The 12,029-nt window shown below is 34.4% G+C and overlaps 1 protein-coding gene and 2 non-coding genes across 7 annotated transcripts in view; all 3 read right to left on the bottom strand.

Moving 5' to 3' along the window:
* The window catches only part of LOC108967235 (protein outspread), a 142,462-nt gene that overhangs the window by 32,511 nt on the left and 97,922 nt on the right, over positions 1-12,029 (bottom strand). The gene's annotated exons all lie outside the window — the stretch shown is intronic.
* Positions 5,745-5,816, bottom strand: Trnaa-cgc. The gene has a single exon. It is a non-coding gene; the product is annotated as a tRNA-Ala (tRNA).
* Trnaa-cgc lies at positions 6,354-6,425 on the bottom strand. The gene has a single exon. It is a non-coding gene; the product is annotated as a tRNA-Ala (tRNA).

Below are 12,029 nucleotides of genomic sequence, written 5' to 3'. Positions count from 1 at the left end.
AAACCACCAACCAGATCGATCATGTTGTGATAGACGGAAGACACGTCTCCAGTGTTTTAGATGTGCGTGCACTGCGAGGTCMTAACATCGACTCGGACCACTATCTTGTTGCAGCGAAGATTCGCACGTGCCTCTGTGCAGCAAAAAACGCACGCTATCAAGCAAGGAAGGTTCGACGTCGAGAAGCTGCAATCACAACAGACAGCCGAACGATTTTCTACTCGGCTTGCACTCCTGCTCTCTGAGAGCACTCGTCAACAAGTCTGTATATGAGAACTGTGGGATGATTTCAAAGCTGCTTTTGACAGCACAAAAATGAGCTGCCTTTATGCAGCGATGTCTGAATTTGTTATCCCCGCAAAACTAATACAGCTGTGTAAACTGACGTTAAGCAATACCAAAAGCTCCGTCGGAATAAGTCTGTATATGAGAACTGTGGGACGGCATTTCAAACTCTTTACGTACAGCCGCAACCGAAACCATTGCTTTTCGGAAGGTACAAAAGAACAGCTGGTACGACGAGGAGTGCCATGTCGCAGCGGAGAGAAAACAGGCTTCCTACCTCGCAACATTACGAACGACCACAACACGTGCGGAATGGGATAGATACCGAGAGTTGTAGAGGGAAGCGAGACGCGTCTTCAGGCAGGAAAAGAAATAGGCCGAAATGCGTGAGTACGAAGAGCTTGATAAGCTGACCGACAGCTCACAGAAGGTTTCAAGACCGGAGCATTCTCTTGTAGAACCCCCAAAGGTGATCCAGTCACCGATGCCCAGAACATACTTAAATTATGGAGGGAACACTTCTCCAGCCTGCTGAATTGCAGTGAACGCACAACGCCAGGAGAAGGCGAACCCGATTCATCAATCGATGGCTATGGAGCAGACGTTCCATTGCCCGACTATGAAGAAGTTCGAATAGCAATTACCCACCTGAAGAACAACAAAGCGGCGGGGGCCGATGGATTTCCGGACGAGCTATTCAAACACGGTGGCGAAGAACTGATAAGGAGCATGCATCAGCTTATTTGTAAAATATGGTCGGACGAAAGCATGCCCAGCGATTGGAATTTAAGAGTGCTATGCCCAATTCTTAAAAAATTGGACCCCAGAATCTACCGTAGAATAAGCCTTCTTAACATCGCGTATAAGATTCTATCGAGCGTATTGTGTGATTGGTCAGCGTGGCTTTAGACCTGGAAAATCAACAACCGACCAGATATTCACAACGGATGAGTCGACGTTGCGAGTTTTCGCGAGAAGCAGTGTCTACGCCAATTAAGAAGAAGAAGAATCTCGACCTAACTTGAGCCAGGTCGTTTTATACTTCAGTTGGAAAGGCTGCGAATCGACTCTCCATGATCATCGTGTACACTATCAGGTACGGCTGCTATATTTTATTCACTGCGTTCTGAACGTCGTCTATTGGGTCAAATATTAAACAATAATGACAGCTGGTTCTCAAGATGAGTGATGGTATTGTGAATAGTACATTCGGTAGGCCAATTATGTTGACCATAAGTAGAGCGAAGCGTTTTGCAGAACGTGAATTTTGGTTACAAAGTTGAAACGTTGTTCAGACGTCAGTCTCTCCATGATGAAATGCCAAGCAATATTGAACAAAAATAACATGACAGCTTGACTCGATCCACGCCTGATTTGTAAAGAAAAGGCTATTGAAAAAAGTACATCTACTTGGATCACCCGTTATTAAAAATTCAATATATGTATGTGTACACACAACATCCCACTCTCTACCATGCGCTCAACACAGACATCAACAATCACCAGTGCATCACATTCAACCAGAGCGATTTCACGACAACAGAGTTTGATGACATCGCCAACTATGTTTGCATTTATTTCGCCGTGTTATTGTTGCTATTGTTATTGCAATTGTTAAAATGTTTTATGACTTTTAAAACGCATGTTTTTGTTGTTATTAGTAACTTTTAGCTTCATTATTATTATAAAAAAAAAGCTTATTGACGTAGCTGTTTTTTAACGATACCGCTAATGTTATTTTTGCGAAAAGCAATAATTCAGCTGCAACCGCAAATTACAAACAATAACACCAACAAAAAGGCAATAGAATCATAGCAACAACATTTTTGCAACGCAGTCAGTTATTAGATTTTATATGCATGCGGCCACAATTGTGGGGGCAACAATGGCATGTAGCAAAACAAACACAAACCATAAACACACACATACAAACATATATACATGTGTTTGTATGTTTTACACGCCTCATATCATTCAAGTGCAAACGTGCGCATGCAATATGTTGTTTGTGTGTGCTTCTATACACCCATTGTCAATTTACATACATAAGCGCAGATATGCTATGCAAACAATTGTATGCGCATGTAACGTTGTGCTGTGCACATGCAACAAATCAAATATACGCGCTTGAATTCAAAAAGGAAATCACTCGTAATTGTGATTTTTATGCAAATGCCAGTTTAAATCACTCGCGCGCATGCGCACCTTAACATATACAACAGCAAACATATAAACAAGCTTAATTGTAAATGTATGGCTGTGTGTGTTTTCACCAATGTATACGTGTATGTTAGCGCGCAACCCACCAGGCCAACGCGGCTAGGAACAAACCGACGAATCAAACAAGCGGCGAAACTCCTAACAACAACAATTGTTGTTATTTTTTGTCGCCGACAATAATGATGATGTTGTTAATGAAGTTAATGGCGATGTTGTTGTTGACAATGCTGATTACATTTTGTCTGCGAAGGCGTTGGTGCGCGTTCAATTTGACTTTTTTCAGATGTTTTCTTTGCTCAACTTCATCTGCATAAATATTGTAAAAAATATGTAGACGCAGCTTTATAAAATATTTATTTCTTTGCTTTATTTATTTATAGTAGGGACTTTTTTGTGTCACGCATTTTATGAATTATTGTAATTGAACTCGAAAACATTTTTATGTGGCGTGATGAACGCAGAGCAGTATATACTATACATACATACATATGTATACACATACATGCATACCAACATATGCAAAATGTGCAGTTTTTCTTGCTGTCTGTCTGTCTGTCACAATTATAGAGTTTATTTGCCCATATATATGCAGCTGCGCCGATTTGCTTATAAACGCTGACATTTAGCAGACAAAAAATGCGTTGAATTTTGGGCTAGGCTGTGCCAACATAATAAATGATGCGACAGAAAACCGCCAACAAATTAAAAATTCACAAATAGACACCATAAAGTATGTTATGGGTAATAAATGTATAATTTTCTTAATAAAAGTGACAGATGCTGCGCTAATTTTGGGTTATACAGTGCGTATGAGTTATTTATGCAAAAAAATGAGGATGCATTCAAAGTGCAGTACGACAGAAAAATTTGTGTCAAAAGTACACACAGGCGGCATATGTATGTAAGCGAATATGGCATTCGCAGACCTAAGAAAGTATCTATACATTGGTATATGTATGTACATATATACATTTGTAAAAATAAATTTACATAGATTGTGTATATTCGAAAGTAGTATTTTGTCATAAGAATTGAAATTTTTTACACCTTAGTATCCAATAATTATTTTTTGTTTTGTTATCATTTTTATGATTCAATTTATACCTTAATTTCAATATTATGCTAAAAATGTACGAATCGAGTGAACAAATCTTTAAAGAGAATACAACCGTATTCCTCTTTATCAGTGTAGCAGTGAATGCATTAAAAACTAATTAAATCGACATTAGAATTATATATTTTTTTTATTTTGTAATCCCGAAATATTAAATAAAAATATGTTTTTCAAATTTCTAATTTAAACTGGTAAAAATAGCTAAAATTTTTAACTAAAAAAGAATACTTCAATATTTTCATGCACAACTAACTTTACTGTTAGAGTTTTATTGGAATACAATCAGTGTTGCAAGGCTTTTTTTTATTAAGATTCAACATTACAAACTGTATGCTTCACAATAAACGTTAATGGAAAAAATATGAAATCTTCATTTAGGACAAGATCGAACTCAAAACTATTAATTTACTAATTGTTTGCAGATAAGTGTTATACATATGTAGACGGCCAACATAATCGGCCTACTGAGAGTACTATTCGTAACAACATCACCCATCTTGAGATCCAGCATTCATTATTGGATAATATTCGACCGAATAGACCACGTCCTGCTAGTAGTGTGGAATATATAGCAGCTGTAGTTAAAGCATACACGAAGATCGTTTAGAGCCGATCTGGTGTCGTTCGCAACAACTCCGACTGCGTATGGAATGGCGCATTTTAGGTCGCGATTTTAGAGCTTGTGTAAGAACTGAAGTTGCTCGACCTTGCCAAGCGACTTCACTCTATGGGCTTTTGAAAAGTTCCAAGAAGATCCAAATTTTGTTCAGCGATGAACCCAATTTCTGGCTTAATTGGTATGTTGACAATCAAAATTGCCATATTTAGGACGAAGAGATTCAAGAACTACAATTTTATACAGAAAATTAACGATTTGGTGTGGTGTGTGGGCTAGTGAAATCATCGTTAAATATTTCTTCGTGATACCGACTATTTGATGCCTGAAGTTGAAACTCGTGAACGCGGCAACATTCGGTTTCAACACGATGGTGCCAATCGCATCAATCAATGGATTTATTGAGAAAACACTTCGATGAGCTCATAATTTCGTTTGGGCCGGTCGATTGACCATGAAAATCGTGTGATATCACTGTTTTTGTCTGTATGGACAATTTAGACTTTACAGCAAAAATCCCGCTTCGATTCAGGCTGTGGAGCAAAACATCACTCGTGTCATTCGCCAGTTACTAGTCGAAATGCTCGAACGAGACATCGAAAATTGCACCTAACGGATGGAATATTTGAGACGTAGCCGCAGTCAACATTTGAAAGAGATAGTGCAAAAAATAAATGTCAAAGAATGTTCTTTCGAATGATGATAAACATTCTCCATTAAATTTTAAGTTTTTGTGTTTTTTTCTTTTAAAAAAGTAGAGAGCTCGAAATGGATCACCCTTTATTTTTAAGACTTAAAATAATTAATAATAATAATTCAGCCTATGAATGATATTTAATTTGAATAGAATTGGTAGATTATTCGAAAGTTAACTGTTTTGAAGACAACTGGAGGTGGCAGTTACTATTAACATCATGTGTTATATGGAACGCATTTCGTCACTTTGTCGTAAACTGGGAACTTTTAATACAACATATTCCTGATATAATTTGAATATCAAAGAAATGGCTTTGACGGTTGTAGAAAATAAAATTATTACAAAAAAACTCTATTTTATTTGACAAAAATTTAATATAAATTTGTGTTATTCGTCATATATTATTTTTTTATATATTTTTATTTAAGGATTTATATTCAAGTAAAGATAAATTTTTTTTTTGCCGACATATATCACTCTAAGGTGCTAATATTCGTTCTAGTCTGACAAATTGCCACTCAAAATGGGCTACCTACATACATATGTGACCACGGAAAATATAATAATTTATATTAATTTAATTGTAGTATATTTAATTTGAAAATTATTTACTATTTTATTCTTTTGTTTTATTTAAATATGTATATTATCAATGCTACAACACTAAATTCATAGATTCGATATCTCCAATTTCATTCAGTACATTTTCAATAACACAGCCGACTTAGTGCCATCAATTAATAGTATTAGAAAATAAAATAAAATTAATGAATAATTTAAATTAAAAATAAATTAAATCAATTCAGCTTGAATGGAGGTGCCGGGGTTTGAACCCGGGACTTCTCACATGCGAAGCGAGCGCTCTACCACTGAGCTACACCCCCATTATTAAAATTTTGCCAAATGACTGTTTTGTCATATAGCCACCACCGCTGAAAAGCAACAAGTAGAGAGTTGAAATCGTGCAATTCACCACACTTAACTCAGCACGTAGGCAAATAACTAATGAGTTAAAAATAGTCACAATATTTTGGTATATATTTCACCGCTCGAGAGAGGCAATAGAAATGAGAGGAAATCGCGACACTACAATTGAGCGAGTGCTTCCTATGCTTTGATGTCGATTTCCTTTTTCTCTTTTTGTAGCATGTTCACTACCCTGCAGACATTCCAATGTATCTTTCTTTGATTTCCTATATTTAGGTCTAATTGTTTATTAACTTTAAATGGCAGGTGAGGTAAGCAGCTTTTACAGTTTGTTGTCTATTTGATATTTAATTAATCTCAATTCTTTGCTATAGGTAGAAGTTATGAGTAGAAATGTTTATAATTTGGAATCCATAAAATTTAAAATATTATTTACATGAAAAAGACGATTTCTTCAACGATATATCATTCATCGATTTATACGCCAATCATATTGGAGGTGCCGGGGTTTGAACCCGGGACTTCTCACATGCGAAGCGAGCGCTCTACCACTGAGCTACACCCCCCGTTGGGGGGTTAGCGCCTAATGTCCCACTTCACTTATTTTGAAGCTAAATAATTGTGGTTTGAGTGGGATTTTTATTCTTCAATAAAACGACTTTGTTTCATGTTATATGAATTTGAATATGTACACAGACTAAATAATGTATATATTATCAATCTATATTGAAGTTATTTAAAAACTAAATGAAATTTGATTAAAAATATTAAAAGCATGTGATTCTTCAGTTGGCAGTAATTATTTAAAGCAATTACATACATCTATATATGTATATCTATAATATAACATATACATATTTATAAACACTACGACAGCGTTCAGACACGACTGTTTTGTTTTCGCTACTTGAAGTGTATAAAAGAGATGATAAGCGACAATGAACACGAGTTCATGAATCTATTTTTGTATACCGGTTTACGAAACGTGTAAGAAAATGGGAATATAATATGAAATTTTAGATTTGTGTGAATATTATAGAATGGTCCGAATCGAAATGGTCTATGTGAAAGGTGTAAAAGCAATAAGCAACACCAAAAAAAAAAAATTGTCGAAAACTTACTCAATACTTGCTTCCTAGAATATTTTCCTTCAAACTAGTCAACAAGTTTACCAGATTAATAAGAACTTGATATCCTGTTCTGAATCTAATTAGGCAGAAAAACATTTATCCGCAATATTTGCTTTTAGCAGTACTTTCCTACAGTAAATCATCAGAATACCAATTCGAATTAGAACTAGAATCTAAACTCCCCATCCTAATAGCAACTAAAAGGAAAACCTCCGACTTATACAAAGTCTTTCGAATGACTCCTTATTTTTGATAAATGGCCTGGAAGCGATATCTGAGCGAAATCTGATAAATGGCTTTTCTAGGACTACTAAAGGTATATTAGCATATAAGGGGAAAATAATGCAAACTTACTGGTTTGACTTATAGTTATAGTTTCAATAAAATTTTGATTGAATTCTTCTCCTCACTTAAATCTATATATTTCAATCGGGGTTTCAACGCAATAATAAGACTTTAAGAACCGCTGTAAAATATTAGTGAGAAATAAAGCCATCTAGTTTTATTATAAGAGAGTTTCGAAAAAAATGTGAAGAATACCTATATCGTAAGTTTTACGCTAGGTTCAACGATTTCAGCTCAAGAATTTCGAAGAAGTAAATAATATACAGAAAATTGATGTATACAGATTATATTTTCATATAATTAGAAGTAAAATAGGAGAAAGATCCTTCACCATACTTCATGAGATAGTAGTAATTCTGCGATCTATTTCTGTTACAGTTTTTCGTGTTTTTTCTTTGCCTTCAACATTGGAAATAGTTTTAAAATTCTGTATATGCTTAAGGACATTCAAAGTTCATTGGAAATTTCATTGGATATCTTTCCAGACCGACGAAATGCAGCTGCGAAGTGTAGGTGTCTTTAATAATTTATTTTAATATATTTTAAAGCACAACGTTGAAACACACTTTTACCAGAAATCAATAATATCCATATATATAAAAGCAAGTTGTGTTAGTTCCACCATTAAAACTCAAGAACGTCCGATTTGGTTGAGAATTGGTGGAGAGGTAGCTTAGAACCAGGGTAAGGGCATAGGATACCGTTTATCTTTTTATGTCAAAATTTAATACTACTCATAAATACAAGAATTATATTTCAAATAAAAAGCATTTGTTCAAAATTCATGTCTGTATGAATCATTTGAATATTTAATTTCTCAAAAAAACAAAAAACAATAAGAAAAACAATAACAAAACCTCACCTTTATAGTTATAAAATAGTTCGGTTTTATTACGATTAAAAAGCACTCAAACACCTCTCAGAATCATTTATTCGTTGTTTTTGTTGGATTTTAAACTTGCGAGGCATCTGTTTTGCACAGAGGTAATGCTTTTTTAGAGGATCATTGTCCTCGGTGCTCATTTCGCCTGTTTCCAGCTTAGCAAATATCTTTTCAACGGTGGATATCCCTGAGATCAAATTCAGCAGTATTTTATGCCAAACAACAATGATTTGTTAACATATGAAATGCTTTTATGATCCATTTTTTGTAAACTAACACAAGTTGCTTCACAAAAATGATATATCTCATTAGTTATTAATAGTTATGATCCAACTAATATAAATCGTATAGATAGATGGTAGTAGTAGTATTATCTACGTAACTGCTACAGTCAAGCGTGGACGGGTCCACCGAACATTTTATACTCTCGCATGACAAGTTTCATCAAGATATCTTAATTTTTACTCAAGTTACAGCTTGCACGGACGGATAGGCAGACATCCGGATTTCAACTCTACTCGTCACCCTGATCACTTTGGTATATGTAACCATATATCTGACGATATATACCATTATTAGCAGCTTTATTGCGAGAGTATAAAAATGATGCCCTCTGAATTACATGAAAATATCTGAGATATTTACCGATATTTTCGATAAGAAATTAGGTTAGGTTTGGTTAAGCACTGAGTTCTTCGTGTTCGATATCAGGGACCTTGAAAAGTTATAGTTCGATCACGACAATTTTTCCACAAGAGATACCTCAGCTCAAATACCGTATTTGTGTAAACTTTTATTCCGCTATCATCATTGGTTCCTAATGTATATATTGTACAGAGAAGGCATCAGATGGAATTCAAAATAGCGTTATATTGGAAAAAGGCATGGTTGTGAACCGATTTCACCCATATTTTGTACATGTCATCAGGGTGTTAAGAAAATATTATCTTCCGAATTTCATTAAAATCGGTACAGTAGTTCCTGAGATATGGTTTTTGGTCCATAAGTGGCCGACGCCATACCCATTTTCAATTAAAAAAAAAGCCTGGTGCAGCTTCCTTCTGCCATTTATTCCGTAAAAATTAGTGTTTCTGACGTTTTTTGTTAGTCTGTTAACGCACTTTTACTGATTTCTTCCATTTTCTTCCATTTTTGAAATGCCTGAAGGAAACGACTATATAGAGTTTGGTTGACATAGTTATAGTAGTTTCCGAGATATGTACAAAAAACTATTTAGGGGGCGAGGCCGCGCCCACTTTAAAAAATAAATACGTCCAAATATGCCCCTTCCTAATGCGATCCTTTGTGCCAAATTTCACTTTAATATAATAATTTAGGTTTTCGCCATTTTGTGGACGTGGTAGTGGGCCGATTTTGCCCATCTTCGAACTTAACCTTCTTATGGAGCCAAGAAATACGTGTACCAAGCTTCATCATGATATCTAAATTTTTACTCAAGTTACAGCTTGGCCGGACGGACGGACGGACAGACAGACAACCGGATTTCAACTCTACTCGTCACCCTGATCACTTTGGTATATGTAACCATATATCTGACTCTTTTAGTGTTAGAACTTACAAACAACCATTATGTGAACAAAACTATAATACTCTCCTTAGCAACTTTGTTGCGAGAGTATAAAAAACGCATTTAATTCATCTTCTATATCGTAAAGCATTACTGTTTGGGAAAAAATTAACAAAATTTCAACTGCACAACCACAAAACTGAGTGAATTTCGTAGTAAATAGAGTAACACAAACAATGCAAGGTTTTCATTTCATCATTATACTCATCAGCATCTTACAAAAAGAGAGCGTTTCTAATTAGGTGTCAACAGCTGTATACTCACTCTTATGAAAATAAATACATGCAAAGATTTCTTAGTTCACTAAGGAATAATTTATATTTACTTACAAAATACTTCTGTAATCATGATTGACGTTTGAGGATTAACAGCACATGCTTAGCTACGTAAAAACGTTTCGTACATACTCTTATTAACCGGCTATTAATTGAGCTTAAAGTATTGTTAGAAATTTTGTAATACTGTGTAATATGTGAACAAAGCTAGTCGCTTTTTTGTCACTCAATTGTTGCAATATTTAACTTCATGAATAGCCATAATACCATACCATATCCGCTGTCGGTGCCTTTGCTGTCATAAACACTTCAATTTGAATGCAATTGTAGCATGTTCGTTGACAAACATGCAATTTTGACAGGTGTAGGACAAGTGATGAAATTGTCAGCTGTTGACAGTTGCACGACATTCGTAATATTCATATTATATACACATATACAAAGATACATATTTGCTAATTAAATGCCAAAAAAAATTTTGTCTGAATAGACTCGAGCATGCTGTTGCGTGAGTCGTCGCTGGGAAATAGCGCCATGCATGGGCTACACGACGAGCGATATATGTATGTATGTCGTAAATACATATGTATATTATATCTTTTTCAGGAATTATTCGTGCATATATATTACACATGTATGTTTAATAATCAATCAATAATCACAAAATCATCGTATACAGATATTAATATAGCTGTATACTGTAGCAAGCTCATATAGAAAGTAAACTAATCGTTATATTTATATATGGACTCATAGAGTGTTAAATACGAAAGCGTCTGAAAAAGATGCTAAAATTTCAGACGTCAAAAGGGGAAGCAATCTAAAGAAACTTTCAAAAAGCTAAACACTCTATGACAGAGCTTGAATGAAATTAAGGTGAACCACCAGCCAATAAGGGTCGCTCTTGCACTTCTATAGTGAAAATGAAAAATATTAGAACTCTTATTATGGCATACAATTGATAATTGGTAATTTAATATTGTTTTCATATAATAATGTTACATATATGGCCACAGTGATTTTACCGCCATCTTTATGTTAGTATTTGCATGTAAATAACGTTACGTACGAATATATACATACATATATGGCACATATAAATATATTTTGTGTAAAAAAATAAATTTAAAAAAATAATAGTTTACGATTTAAGATTGCAATTTTACCTCGAATAAATTTTGAACAGCTTGACTTAATAATTTTGCCGATTTTTTATATCGGAAATTCAAAATCATTATTTTGGCCCACCTCAATATATGTATGTACTTATAGATATACATACATATGTTTGTTTTTTTTTAACCAGAACATATTATATAAATAATGGTATGATGGTTATTAACAATGCTTATAAAACCCATTTGATTTTATGCGCTAACATTTTCATAAAAAATCAGCAAAAATTTCCGTAAATACATATATCTGTATAAATGTGCGAACATAACTTTTAAAACTAATTGTGAAGTTTTTACTTTTTGCACGTTGTTCGTAGCAATAAAGATTATGGAGTTATTTATTTTTTCAGTAAACTTTCCATTTCAGTAGATAGGAATTGCATAGTCATCGCAAGCAAATGAAATACATGTTACTGTGATTTACTGATATTCATTGTTTTTTTTTGTTTGAAACCCCCACCTATGATGAAGTTTCGAAATTTCTCCTAATTTTTAAAAATTTGGTATCAAATACAATGTTTATTCCTCTATCAATATTTTTAATGATTAGTAGTATTAGGTTGTCAAAAAAGTCTTGTGGTATTTTCGCTAGTTGGCGCTGAGAGCGCGTAGTTCTAGTTTTATTCGTCGCATCGGGTCATGCTATACCTTTTTGAAAAGCTCATTTCACGCGCTAACACGTGTTTGATTGATTGCCGTTTCTTTTAAGTTGTTCGTGAGTTATAGCGTCGCAAACATGGAGCAAAATAAATATATATATTTTACAGTACTACT

The sequence above is a fragment of the Bactrocera latifrons genome, unplaced genomic scaffold (genome assembly GCF_001853355.1).
Source record: "Bactrocera latifrons isolate USDA-ARS-PBARC rearing strain unplaced genomic scaffold, ASM185335v1 scaffold_180, whole genome shotgun sequence".
Lineage (NCBI taxonomy): Eukaryota > Metazoa > Arthropoda > Insecta > Diptera > Tephritidae > Bactrocera > Bactrocera latifrons.
The sequence above is the reverse complement of the archived record's forward strand: the minus strand, read 5'-3'. Positions and strand labels throughout refer to the sequence as shown.